Below are 11,436 nucleotides of genomic sequence, written 5' to 3'. Positions count from 1 at the left end.
TGACAGGCTCCCTGTTCCCCCCACCCAAACACACACACACACACACACACACACACACACACACACACACAGCACTTAAGTGAATAAAAGCCTTAATGTGCTTCCCTAGTGGCGCAGTGGTTGAGAGTCAGCCTGCCGATGCAGGGGACGCGGGTTCGTGCCCCGGTCCGGGAGGATCCCACATGCTGTGGAGCGGCTGGGCCCGTGAGCCATGGCCGCTGAGCCTGCACGTCCGGAGCCTGTGCTCCACAACGGGAGAGGCCACAACAGTGAGAGGCCCGCGTATCGCAAAAAAAAAAAAAAAAAAAAAAAGCCTTAATGATTAGGTGTGGATAATTGCTCATGATATTAGCACAGATTTTAGGAATGACTATCACAAGATCCAAAAAGGAATATGACAATCTGTAATTCATGATCCAGTTGGTAATAAAGGAAAAGAATAAGGAAAACCAAGTATCATTAAGCCAAATGAGGCAGGAAAGACTAGGAGGAGACAATCAGCTAGATCGTGAAGCTAAAGGGAAAGATACTACCACAGAATGAGAGCCAAACAAAGAAAGACAATATAAGGCAAAGGAGTCAGGCTGCTAGAAGTAATCCTATATGCAGTACAGAGTTCTATCTAAGCAGAAAGACATATTCAAAGAGCCATTTTGAGAAGACAAAAATGGCAATAGCACATAGCCAAGAAAAGACTTAACCAAAAGGGGCAGAGAGGGTAAATGGAAAACATGTAATCCAACTATGAGAGGAAGTCGCACCAGGGTGGTGGTACACAGACCAGGTAGTAACGGTAGTAGAGACAGAAAAGGAAGAGTTATGAGGGACATTACAGATAAACAATCCATAGGACTTGTGACCACCAAGAAGAGAAACGGGGCAGTCAAGAAAGGTAAAGGTTGAGGACTTTCCTGGCAGTCCAGCAGTAAGACTCTGCGCTTCCAATGTAGGGGGTGCGGATTCGATCCCTGGTCGGGGAACTAAGACCACATACACAGCCAAAAAAAAAAGCAAGTAAAGGTTTAAAAGCTGAAAGAATTAGACACCGCTCACCCAAAAAGGGGAATTCTAGTTATGGCCAAGATGAAGCAAAAAGGTGATGGTGGAGGGGTACAAGGAAGCAAGTACTGATCCAAGTCCAAGCAGATGTGACACTTAAAGCTCAAGACAGGAGGAATGAATATAAAAATTTGGAGGATGATACAAAGAGAAGAGTTGAATTTGATTTATTCAAATTTATTGGGTGCCTAGTAAGCCAGGAATACTCTGTGCTAGGAACTGAGGCTTAAAAGATACTATCTGTAATCTCAATGATCATAAAGAATGGGAAAAAGAGAAGACGTTATGAAGAGCTTCATATGCTGTTTAGCACATCACTTAGTTTTACTATAGATTTCCATACGATACTCAACAGAGATGGGGTATTAAAACAGAGTAAAAAATATATACAGCAAGCACAGAAGGCCAGTAACTGAGTAGATAGGAATGTGTGCTACTTCGTACATCAGAACTTGGAGGGACTTAAGAAAACTGTGAACACATTATCTGCTATTACCTTGGCTTTTTTTTTTTTTTTTTTTTTTTTTTTTTTTGCGGCACGCGGGCCTATCACTGTTGTGGCCTCTCCCGTTGCGGAGCACGGGCTGCCGACGCGCAGGCTCAGTGGCCATGGCTCACGGGCCCAGCCGCTCCGCGGCACGTGGGATCTTCCCGGACCGGGGCACGAACCCGCGTCCCCTGCATCGGCAGGTGGACTCTCAACCACTGCGCCACCAGGGAAGCCCTACCTTGGCTTTTTATAGTTCACCTCTGGTTTACGAAGACCTAACTAGATGACTCTTTCACTAATGGGTTTTGTCATTTCAGACAGCTAGAAAGAAAACTGGGATTTAATTACAGACAGCTAGAAAGAAAACTGGGATTTAATTATGAGCTTCAGAAATCCCTGTGTGTATTAGGTTCCCTGAAATTCTTCTGAAAAACTGCAGCTATCAACTGGACAATAACAATACAGAGCAGTACCTTGGAAATCCAAAGAAAAAGAGTGGCATCTCGACCATAAATGAAAATCTTATAAAATTAAGAGATATCATTCATTACAAAAGAATCTTTCACATTACAAAACATACACACACTCACACACACACACACACACACACACACACACACACATACTTTACTTCTATTTCAGCTCAAGCATCCCTTCTTCAGGGAAGCCTTCCCAGACTACCTTGCCTAGGTGAAATTCCCCTATTATACACACTTACTCCTTCACATACCTCTATTTCGTAGCACTTAACATATCTATGTTTTTACATTTACCTGTACAACCTGGCAAGAATGTAAATGAGAAGAGCCATATCTGTTTCACTCATCACTGTAAGCCTAGTGATACATATGCTCAATAAATATTTGTCTAATGAATGAAAGAGAATGTGAATACAAAGCATTTGAAAAGATATTAGCCATGGGGGTAGGGTGGGGTTCAGGGTACTTTTTACTTTCTGCTTCATGCAATTCTGTACATCTTAAAATAAACATGAACTAAATTTGGAGGCTGAAATTTAAGAGTCAATCAAAAACTAGGGGCAAATACTTTCTGCTTCCAATAAATAATAGTAAGAATTCATTTTTCAAAAGCATTTATCTTCCTGTACTGGAATCTGTATGGCATTTGTACCATACAGATTCCTCACAGATTTTACAAATGCCATTCTCTGCCTGGACCACTTTCCTCAAGCTCCAACCACTAATTTCTAGCTCTCTCATCACTGAGGCTTCAGCTTTAGCTATCATCCCAGAGACCTTCCCTGATCATCTAACTCTATATAAAGTAAGTTTTCCCTAATCTCTAATCCAATACTATATTCATTTCCTTCACTGTACTACCAATTTGTAATTATTCGTTGGTTTACTTGATTTTTGTCTCTCCCACTAGAATGTAATTTTTAAAAAACAGTACTAAGCATATTCAGAGAACTTGTTAAATTGATTCAAGTTATTCATTCAAAAGTCTATTTATTGAAGTAGAATTCTAGGAGCTGGGAATATACAAGTGAATATAGGGAGCCAAAATCCTTGTCCTCATGTAGCTTACATTCCAGTGGAGGGAGACAGACAAAAGACAATAAATAAGTGATACAGTATAGTTTGTTAGGTGAAAAATGGTATGGAGAAAAACAAAGCAGAGGAAGGTGGGTGGGCAGCACTGTGGGGGAGGTGTAATTTTAAGGTGGCTGGGCTGAGCCTCTCTGAGAAGGTACCAGCTGAGTCAATACTTTAAGGAAATAAGAGTAAGCCAGGCAGATATCTAGGGGAAAACTAGTACAGGCAAAGGCAACAGGCAATGTGAAAATCCCAAGGAGGGAGCATGCCTGGCACACTCAAGTTAACTGCAAGACCATGAAGCCTGAGAATAAGTAAACAAGAAGGGGAAAACAAGGAATGGGATCAAATAGGTAAGAGAGCCATGCTGGATATGATAAGAGCTTTGGCTTTTATGGTAAGTGAAATGTGGACCCATTTGAGAACTCTGAGTGAAGACATGACATTTTCAGACTTTTATTATTTTAAAGAATCACTCTGGTCCACATGTTAAGAATAATGGGGGCGGGGTGGGCAGCAGGGGTAAAAAGTGGGGAGATCAGTTCAGAGTTGAAGCAATTTAGGTAAGAGATGATCATGGCTCAGAACAGGGGGACAGCAGTGAGGTGGTAAGAAATGGACAATTTCACATGTTTTGGGAGACAAAAGGTTTCCTGATGGAAGAGAACGGGGAATGTGAGAACGGAGGAGTCAATAATGATTACAAGGCGTCAGCCTGGGCTACCCAAAGAGTAGGATTTGTCATCAAATGGTTTGGGAAAGGCTGATAGGGAAGCTAAAGGATGATCTGGAGTTACATTTTACATACATTAAGTGTATGAATAAAATGTTGTTAAACTTTACCAGGCTTCCATTCAAATGAATTTTTATTAAAGTCAAAAAACCAAAAGTCTTGTTCTTACTTCAAACTACCTGAGTAGAACCTCCGACCTGCCATAAACACACACACAAACTTCCCTCAACAGTCTCCCCCAAACAGACAGACAGACACATAGACACACACTGCTCATGCCCAGACTTCAGTGGTAAATTCATAGAAACAGCTCCTTCACTTTCTGCTCTGACATCTCTCTAATTGTTTCAATCCAAAATAAAAGGCAAGCAAACCAATCCAAAAATTTCACCCAACACTGTTAGCCAAAAGGCAATCTCCTGAGCACATCAACCCATGCAAATAAATGTGCATATGGGTCACAAGCCACCATCGTCTCAGGCAAACCTACACAGAAGAATTACAGGTGGGGGCTTTAAAGAAGCAAATTCCTCATAACCATTCCACAGAATTCAGATTCATTAGGTTTGAGAGTAGGGCCCTACCTCCCATATTTTTAACAAGCGTCCCAGGTTCTGCAGTAGGTTTGAGAGCCAAGGCCCTTAGGACCATCTGCAATGGGAGAAAGTCACTTGCCTATATACATTCAAAGATAACATTTTGTGGTTGGCAGGGGTAAAGCTTTAAAAATGTCTTACCCCTGTGGTTCTAACATCCTTAGTCACCAAGTATCAGCAAAAGTAGACACCCCACCACCACTGTCAAACCAATCCTAGATCTAGGTATACAATTATTATAAAGCACGTAAGCCACATCCATGACTACACTCAAGTAACAGAAAGAAACCAAGAGCACGTTGGCTCCAAAACTCTCCTAGATTCAGAAATCCTATTCTTTATTGGAACATCTACAAAAGAGGAGGAAATACAATCACAATCGTAAAATCAAAATCATTTTCCTAGAGAAACACTTAAATCACCACTTTTCCCAATTGTGGCTCCCGATTTCCAAAGACATCCAAAGTTCTCACAGTGGATTTCAAAGCCATTCAGGAGCTGAACTCATGATCCCTGACACTTCTCACACCATTATACTCTCGCCTAGTCTCTCTCTGTGACTACACAAGTCTCTACTTTTTAATCTCCTACATCCAGACTTTTGTTTCCCAGTTTTTAATCACTCTTTAAACCTCGCCTGCTCCTCTAAGTCCTCTAATTAAGCAGAGCCTGATCTAGATGTATCACTCACCGCCAGAGCCTGCAAGATTTCTGACACTGCTGCCAGATGTGTCTGAGTATACCTGTAGAGGCTTGTAGGCACAGGAATAGACACAGAGCTGGTCAATCTTTATAGTGCTTTCCTTTAAATTATAAAATCATCAAGGGCAGATACCAAATCATTACTTTATAAAATGTGTCTCTGGAGTACAAAGTGCTAACTTGTGTACATAACATATATTCCAATGCTTCATGAAGATGTTTTCCAGATACCTCATGTGTACCCCAGAGGTCAAGTCACCTACTCACCTAAGTGGGCAGAATGATGTGAGGAAGGGGAAAGAAAACAGAAGACTAGCTTTGAAAAAGTTCTGCAGCACCCCACTTTTCCTGGAAATACACAAACCAGAATAACTAGATCTCAAGTTATACAGCCTACCAGATAGGATGCTAGGCAAATCCTAACACATCATGAAAACAGAAGTGAACAGAACAAAACTTGCCTTGAAAGTACCAGCCATATTCTGAGATCACAGTTAAATTTGAAAAGTGTAAGACTGTTCACAGGACTCCAGCTGCTACGCTCAAAGAAAGGTGGGGAGGTGACACTAGTTTTTTTCTTACTATTATTTTCAGTAATAACAAAACAACATAAACGGAAACCAAAAAGAAAAATCCAGTTAAATCTCACAACAGATAAGGCCATTTTCAAATTCCCAAAGTATACCAGTCTGTAAATTTTATATATACATATATATATATGAATATATATATGTATATACATATGAATATATATACATATATATATATATAAAATAAGCAGAGACTGGTGTACCGAAGAATTCAAGAGCAAACCCTACTTACAATATGTACTTTAACAACCATCTTCCAATAGTGAATTACAATTATAGTATTGTACACACAGAACCATCTAATAAAGAATTCCTTCTTCTAAAATACTATCATAACCAAGTTAGGGATACAATAAGAAAAGTCACTAAAACCACCTCTCTACTAGAAAAGGAACAAAAATCTCCCACCTAGGTGCCCAAGGCAAAAAAGTATCAAAACTACAGAGCCTAGAACTAGCTGATTATTTATGAAAAACCTAGTAACTCTGTAATTATGCCATCTTTTCAAAGTTGTGAAACAACAAAAGCTGTTAGAATATGAGACTGAAAAACGAGCTGGTCCTAACAACAATCTAGTTTTTAACAATTCTTCAAAGAGAATTTTATATCTTAACCTTCCAAGTAGTAAATGCACCTCTCAGATTCAAAGGTCTAGGTAATGGCAATGAACTGGATAATCCAGCACTAAGAATTTCAATTACTTTTATTCTATTAACTTTGGAAGTAGAAAAACAAGGTGTAAAAAAACATGGAGAGACTTTGTGAGGTCATTCATCATCATCTTTGGTGGAGAATGCGTACTATCTCTGTACAGTCTTCTTGGGTCCTATCCTCCCAGATATTCTTTTCCCCAAAATATTCAGACCAGTAGAAATAAGAATCATCCCCCAGGCTGTTTATAAGATTTCCTTTTATAACACTGTCTCTAACAAAAGGAAATCTTCTCCAATGTCTTTGACCTTATCAATACACTGGCAAACCCATAGGGTATACAGCACCTGTAACATTTGAAGTAAAGAAACTATTTCAGTCTCTTTTTTGTGCTTAGTATGGAGCACAAAAAAAGAGAGACAAAGAACATAGACCCTCTAGAAGTAAAGCGAACAGGGAAGACTGATAAACCAGGGGAATAAAGGCAGCTATATCCTGAAGAATACTCAAGTCAGCTATGAAATTCACCCAAATGCGTGGCTCACTGCCTGAATCAACATATACATCTGGTTAATAATAAACACTGGTAAGTCATAAACAAAAAGGGCTTTCTTACTCAAAGACTCTACAAACTACTGGTAACATTAAAATTTACAATTAAACAATATGTGTGAAACAGATTTTTTAAGATAGTATTTCAAGTTACAAAGAAATTTAAAACTTTGATATTTTACTGCCTAGTATTCAAAACACTAAGAAGCCAGTATCTTTGATTTGACCAAGTTACAAATCTGTTTTCAGAAGCAGGCGAAAACGTACTGCCTCTGCTTAATGCAAGGGACAAAAAAGATCATCACTGCAAATCATAATGTTTGGGTTCATGATGAAAACAGGAAACAGACAGGCTGCCCAGGTATAATTATGGTTATAGTCTAATGTGCCTTCAGGTTCAGCCAAGAATTAAAACCCAGTGAAGAGGGTAAGCAGAATTTACTTGCCTCTACCTTGCTACAGAAGGCAACTTTTAATAATACTCCCAGCAACATGTTACATAACCAGTCAATCTGATTCAAACCTCATTAGTAACAACATTCTGCCACTGTCTCCCTCTGAAATTAATAACTGACTTTGCCAGAGGGGAAAGAAATGCAACACACATCAATATACCCATTTTTGTGGTGCCTATCGCAGTGAACCAGACAAGTAGATAATTCCATCAAATCTGCACAGAACCTACAAAAATATTTTATTCTTTTCTCTTCCCGTTCACTGTTCTCTTCTTTTAACTAGACCATATCATATGGGTGCATTTAAAAATCTAAGAGGAAAGTTAGTTGGGAAGGTTCATCAAACTTTTATTGCCTATTTCAGCTGTGATCGGAAAGGAATGGAAGCATAAATGACAAATCGATTTTATTAACAAAAATAAAGGGGTAAAGTGTATGCGATAACAGCAGCTATGTGAAAAGGAAAGGCACACTGACTAAGGGAGCAGCAAGGTAGAGAGGGAAGAACGGAGGATGCTATAGAGACAATTACGCAAAGGTTAAATTTTAAAAATCTAAACATAATAAATACAACCTTTACGAAGGTTACACTTTGTTAACTTGTTTCTTAAGAACTGTTTCATATTCTTGTAACCTCTGATTCATCTTAGAGGAAAAAAGTTACCAAAGTAGCGGTAAAAGGAAGAATATAAAATAATTTGTTCAGAGCTATAAATAATTCCTATTTACTGAATCTGGGACACACCAATTGCATAAAAACATTCAGATCAATAAATGTTCACATCATGTCTAGGTACTGTCTTCCCCACAAAACTGGCATCTAGCAGCAACTTTAAACTGCTTGGAAAGTTACTAATCTATTGGGATTAAGGTTTTCAACCTTTCAGCTTTCAAATTAAAGTTAAAAACTAATTCATTCTGGGCAATTCAGGTACTCTAATTTAAGGAACTTTAACTACTGCCGTTTAAAAACATAATTTAAAAAAGAATTTATAACAACTCACCTGCCGAATCAACAACAAAATAAATAAATAAGAATTAAAAAAACAGCAACTCAAGCACCCCTTCCTCTCAACTTCTGTGAGGCCAAACCACAACCTTCCACCTATCCAGTCTTCGTTGTTAGATAAGAACACCTTTGGTGGTGCTAGGCAACAGGCATGATGTGACAAACCCAACCAGACTTCAAAACTTTTTCCACAGAAAGATAAGGTAAACGAGATACAGTGAGTGCCACACCCATATAAACTCACAGGCAGCCAGGAATGCTTCCCCCGGCCCCCCAGTCGCTCTCTAAACCTCCAGCTGGTCAGGAAACAATGTCTCTACAATCAAGATAGAGATCTGGCCCAGGGTGTTCAGGCATTCCTCACCTCTAGGCTGGCCTACAGCTCCACTCTCCAATGCCATCCAAACCAGAATTGGAACATTTTGTTAGGAAGCGGGCAAACGTCCAAATAACCGACTATCCTCGCCCCAGTTCTTTTTGCAACCAAAATCTGTTTTGGCTACTGAGCATGCTCCGACTTAAGACAGGCGCCACATGGGAGTTTTCAAAGCTTAGGCTCCAAACTCCACGTAATAACAGCAGCTGAAAGGGGAAGGCAGGAAAGACGGAGGGGGAGGGGGACAGACCGGAATATGAGTACAGACACTGAAGTGAAGGACCCCGGTAGGGGGTGAATATGGTGAAGGCAAACAGACCTCGCTAGTCGTTTTCCTTGCAGCTAAAGTTTACATAAAGTAGAAGAAATCTTTGCAATAATGAAAACTGGCATGGCAAGTGGCAGAAACCGGGTCTAACTACCAGCTGAGCGCAGCAGCAGGTCACAACTGCCCAGAGTGTAATTTCCACCGATAAGCGTAGATCCTTATCTTTGAAACACAAAGCGACGGCGGCACGGATTCATCAAGCCACTGGACGGCTTTGCAATGTAGCCGACCAGGCTGCTCCGCCGAGCTCGGCAATTCTACCAGGGGTGTGTACTGAGGGTGGCGCTTGGATGAGGGAGGACAAACCGCTCCTCCGGACAGAAGGGGGGCCGGGGATCCCCGCGAAGGCGTCCCGAACGCCTCCCGCCACAGTCCGGGGACGCCCCGGGGCAGGCGAGGCCTCCGCAGCCAGACGGGCCGCACCACCGCCGCCCGCCTGGACCCCGGCAGGCCGGGACTCGGCCTACCTCCCGCCCCTCAGGCGGGTGGTTTCCGCTCCGCCCGCGGCCGCACGCCCCCGCCTCGGCCCGAGTCCGGACGCTAGGGCAGAGCCGCGTCCGGGTAGAGCCTGCAACCCCAGTCCCCCTCGCCCGCCCCTCCAGGGACCCCACGTTCACTCACGGGCCGGCGACGCGCGCTCTCCCGGCGCCGTAGCTCCGCTTGCCCACAGCGCAACTTTATTAGCAGCTCGGCCGCGGGACACGCGCACGGCGCCCGCTCGCCCAGGACCCGGATGAAGGAGGGAAGGAGCCGGGGAGGACGCCGCGGGGTCGGCGCATGCGCGCAAAACGCCGAGTGACCGCTGTGGGACCCACCGAGGGAAGGGCCTCCTAGCTACAGCGGCTGAAGGAAGCCACCGCGCTTGGCTCGGTGCCCGCAAACTCTGGCTTCCGATCTGCCGGAGGCTTCTCTCGTCCATGGCCAGCCCCAGAAATGGCAGTCGGCTAGTTCCCACCGTCCTGATAGCCACTAGTAGTCTCCACTAACCAAATCAACCCACATTATAAAATAATTGTCCTCGACATGGACAGTTGGAGATTTTCCCAGTCACGTATAAAGTGTAAATAAAAACATCTTCGGATACAACTTTGCTACTCTTAATGATTTGTAATATAAATCTGAGAGAAGAGAGTCCTCTTTTTGTGAAAAAGTAGCTTCAAAACAAGCTTCTGAACATCTTGCAGCTTCTTACTGGATGCCCTAAGCCCCCTCCCACGTGGAAATCTTGGAGCCTCTACCAATCCCCACAGCTCTCGCAGTGCCAGACCTTGTAGCTCCCTGAAGTAGGCCTGCCCACGTACTGACACCCCAGTAGTTCAAGATACACCGTCCTGGACAGGTGGGGACACTGAGGTGCACAGAGGCCATCCATAGACTGATGTCCCTCTACTCCGTCTCTGGGGGCAAGAGCCGAATTCTCTTTTTGTAGTTACTGGGGCTCTTCTCAATGCTCTCCCCTTCCCCAATTCCCCAAAGTGTCAGCATTTCCCAGAAAAGGGTAATAGTACCATCTAGGGCACCCAATTCGGAGAGTACTAGTGAAGAAAAACTTTTAAATAATTTTGTTTTCATTTTAAAAGTTCAATCCTGGTTTTCCGATATTCCACTGTAGGTTTGCTTTTGAAATAAATTAATCTAAATAAAAATCAAAATTGGAGTCATTTTCAAATCCTCTCTCTCATTCCCTAAACCAAACTATCACGAAATCTTACCAATGCCATGTTCAAAATATATCCCAAATCTGACCGCTGCTCACTGCCTCTGGTGGCCTGAGCCAGGGTCATCTCTCCTGAAACAAATGGGAATCTGCTATTTTGCTCCAGGCTTTAGCAGTTTCCACAGTGAAGAGGCGTGGTGAATGTTGTCCAAGTCTCTGCATTAAGGGTAGTCATCTCAGATAGGGACAGAGGCCTGGTGAGGGAATGTAGTGCACCAGGGTGGGGAACTAGAGAGGGCAGCTGCTATTTCACTCCAGCCAAATGTCACCATGGGGAAATGTGGGAATAAGGACCCAGTGTTGGCAGATCTTCTGATTTTTCAAAAACAGCTGGAAATCCAGATTTTAATACAAAAATCTCAGTTTAGCAACTTCTTTCACTCTTTTTTCTTTCTTAGACATTCAAGAGGCCAACCCTGTACAAGCCAAGTAAAACAAATCCATGGTCCCAATTTAGCCTGCTGGCCATCAGTTTGCAATCTCAGGTCTACGTCTTAAAACTCTTTACTACATCATAAACTTTGTGAAAGTAAAGTCTGTGTACCTTAACTCTTTGTCACACTCACTGATTACTTGTTGTTAATTCAGAAGTTTCCAGCCCTTGGAAAGCACATATTTCTGG

At 42.3% G+C, this 11,436-nt stretch overlaps 1 protein-coding gene across 3 annotated transcripts in view; it reads right to left on the bottom strand.

Annotated features, from left to right (window-relative positions):
* Positions 1–9,842, bottom strand: part of SMAD5 (SMAD family member 5) — a 54,121-nt gene extending 44,279 nt beyond the window's left edge. For 2 of the 3 annotated variants that reach the window (XR_003004080.1, XM_024752295.1), the window contains exon 1: positions 9,719–9,842. The gene's annotated coding sequence lies outside the window, so the exon portion shown is untranslated. The remainder of the gene's footprint in view (positions 1–9,718) is intronic. The other variant, XM_024752296.1, reaches the window with a different exon arrangement.
* Positions 9,843–11,436: the final 1,594 nt, after the last annotated feature.

Source organism: Neophocaena asiaeorientalis, unplaced genomic scaffold (assembly GCF_003031525.2).
Source record: "Neophocaena asiaeorientalis asiaeorientalis breed wild unplaced genomic scaffold, Neophocaena_asiaeorientalis_V1.1 scaffold204, whole genome shotgun sequence".
NCBI classification, from domain to species: domain Eukaryota; kingdom Metazoa; phylum Chordata; class Mammalia; order Artiodactyla; family Phocoenidae; genus Neophocaena; species Neophocaena asiaeorientalis.
The sequence above is the reverse complement of the archived record's forward strand: the minus strand, read 5'-3'. Positions and strand labels throughout refer to the sequence as shown.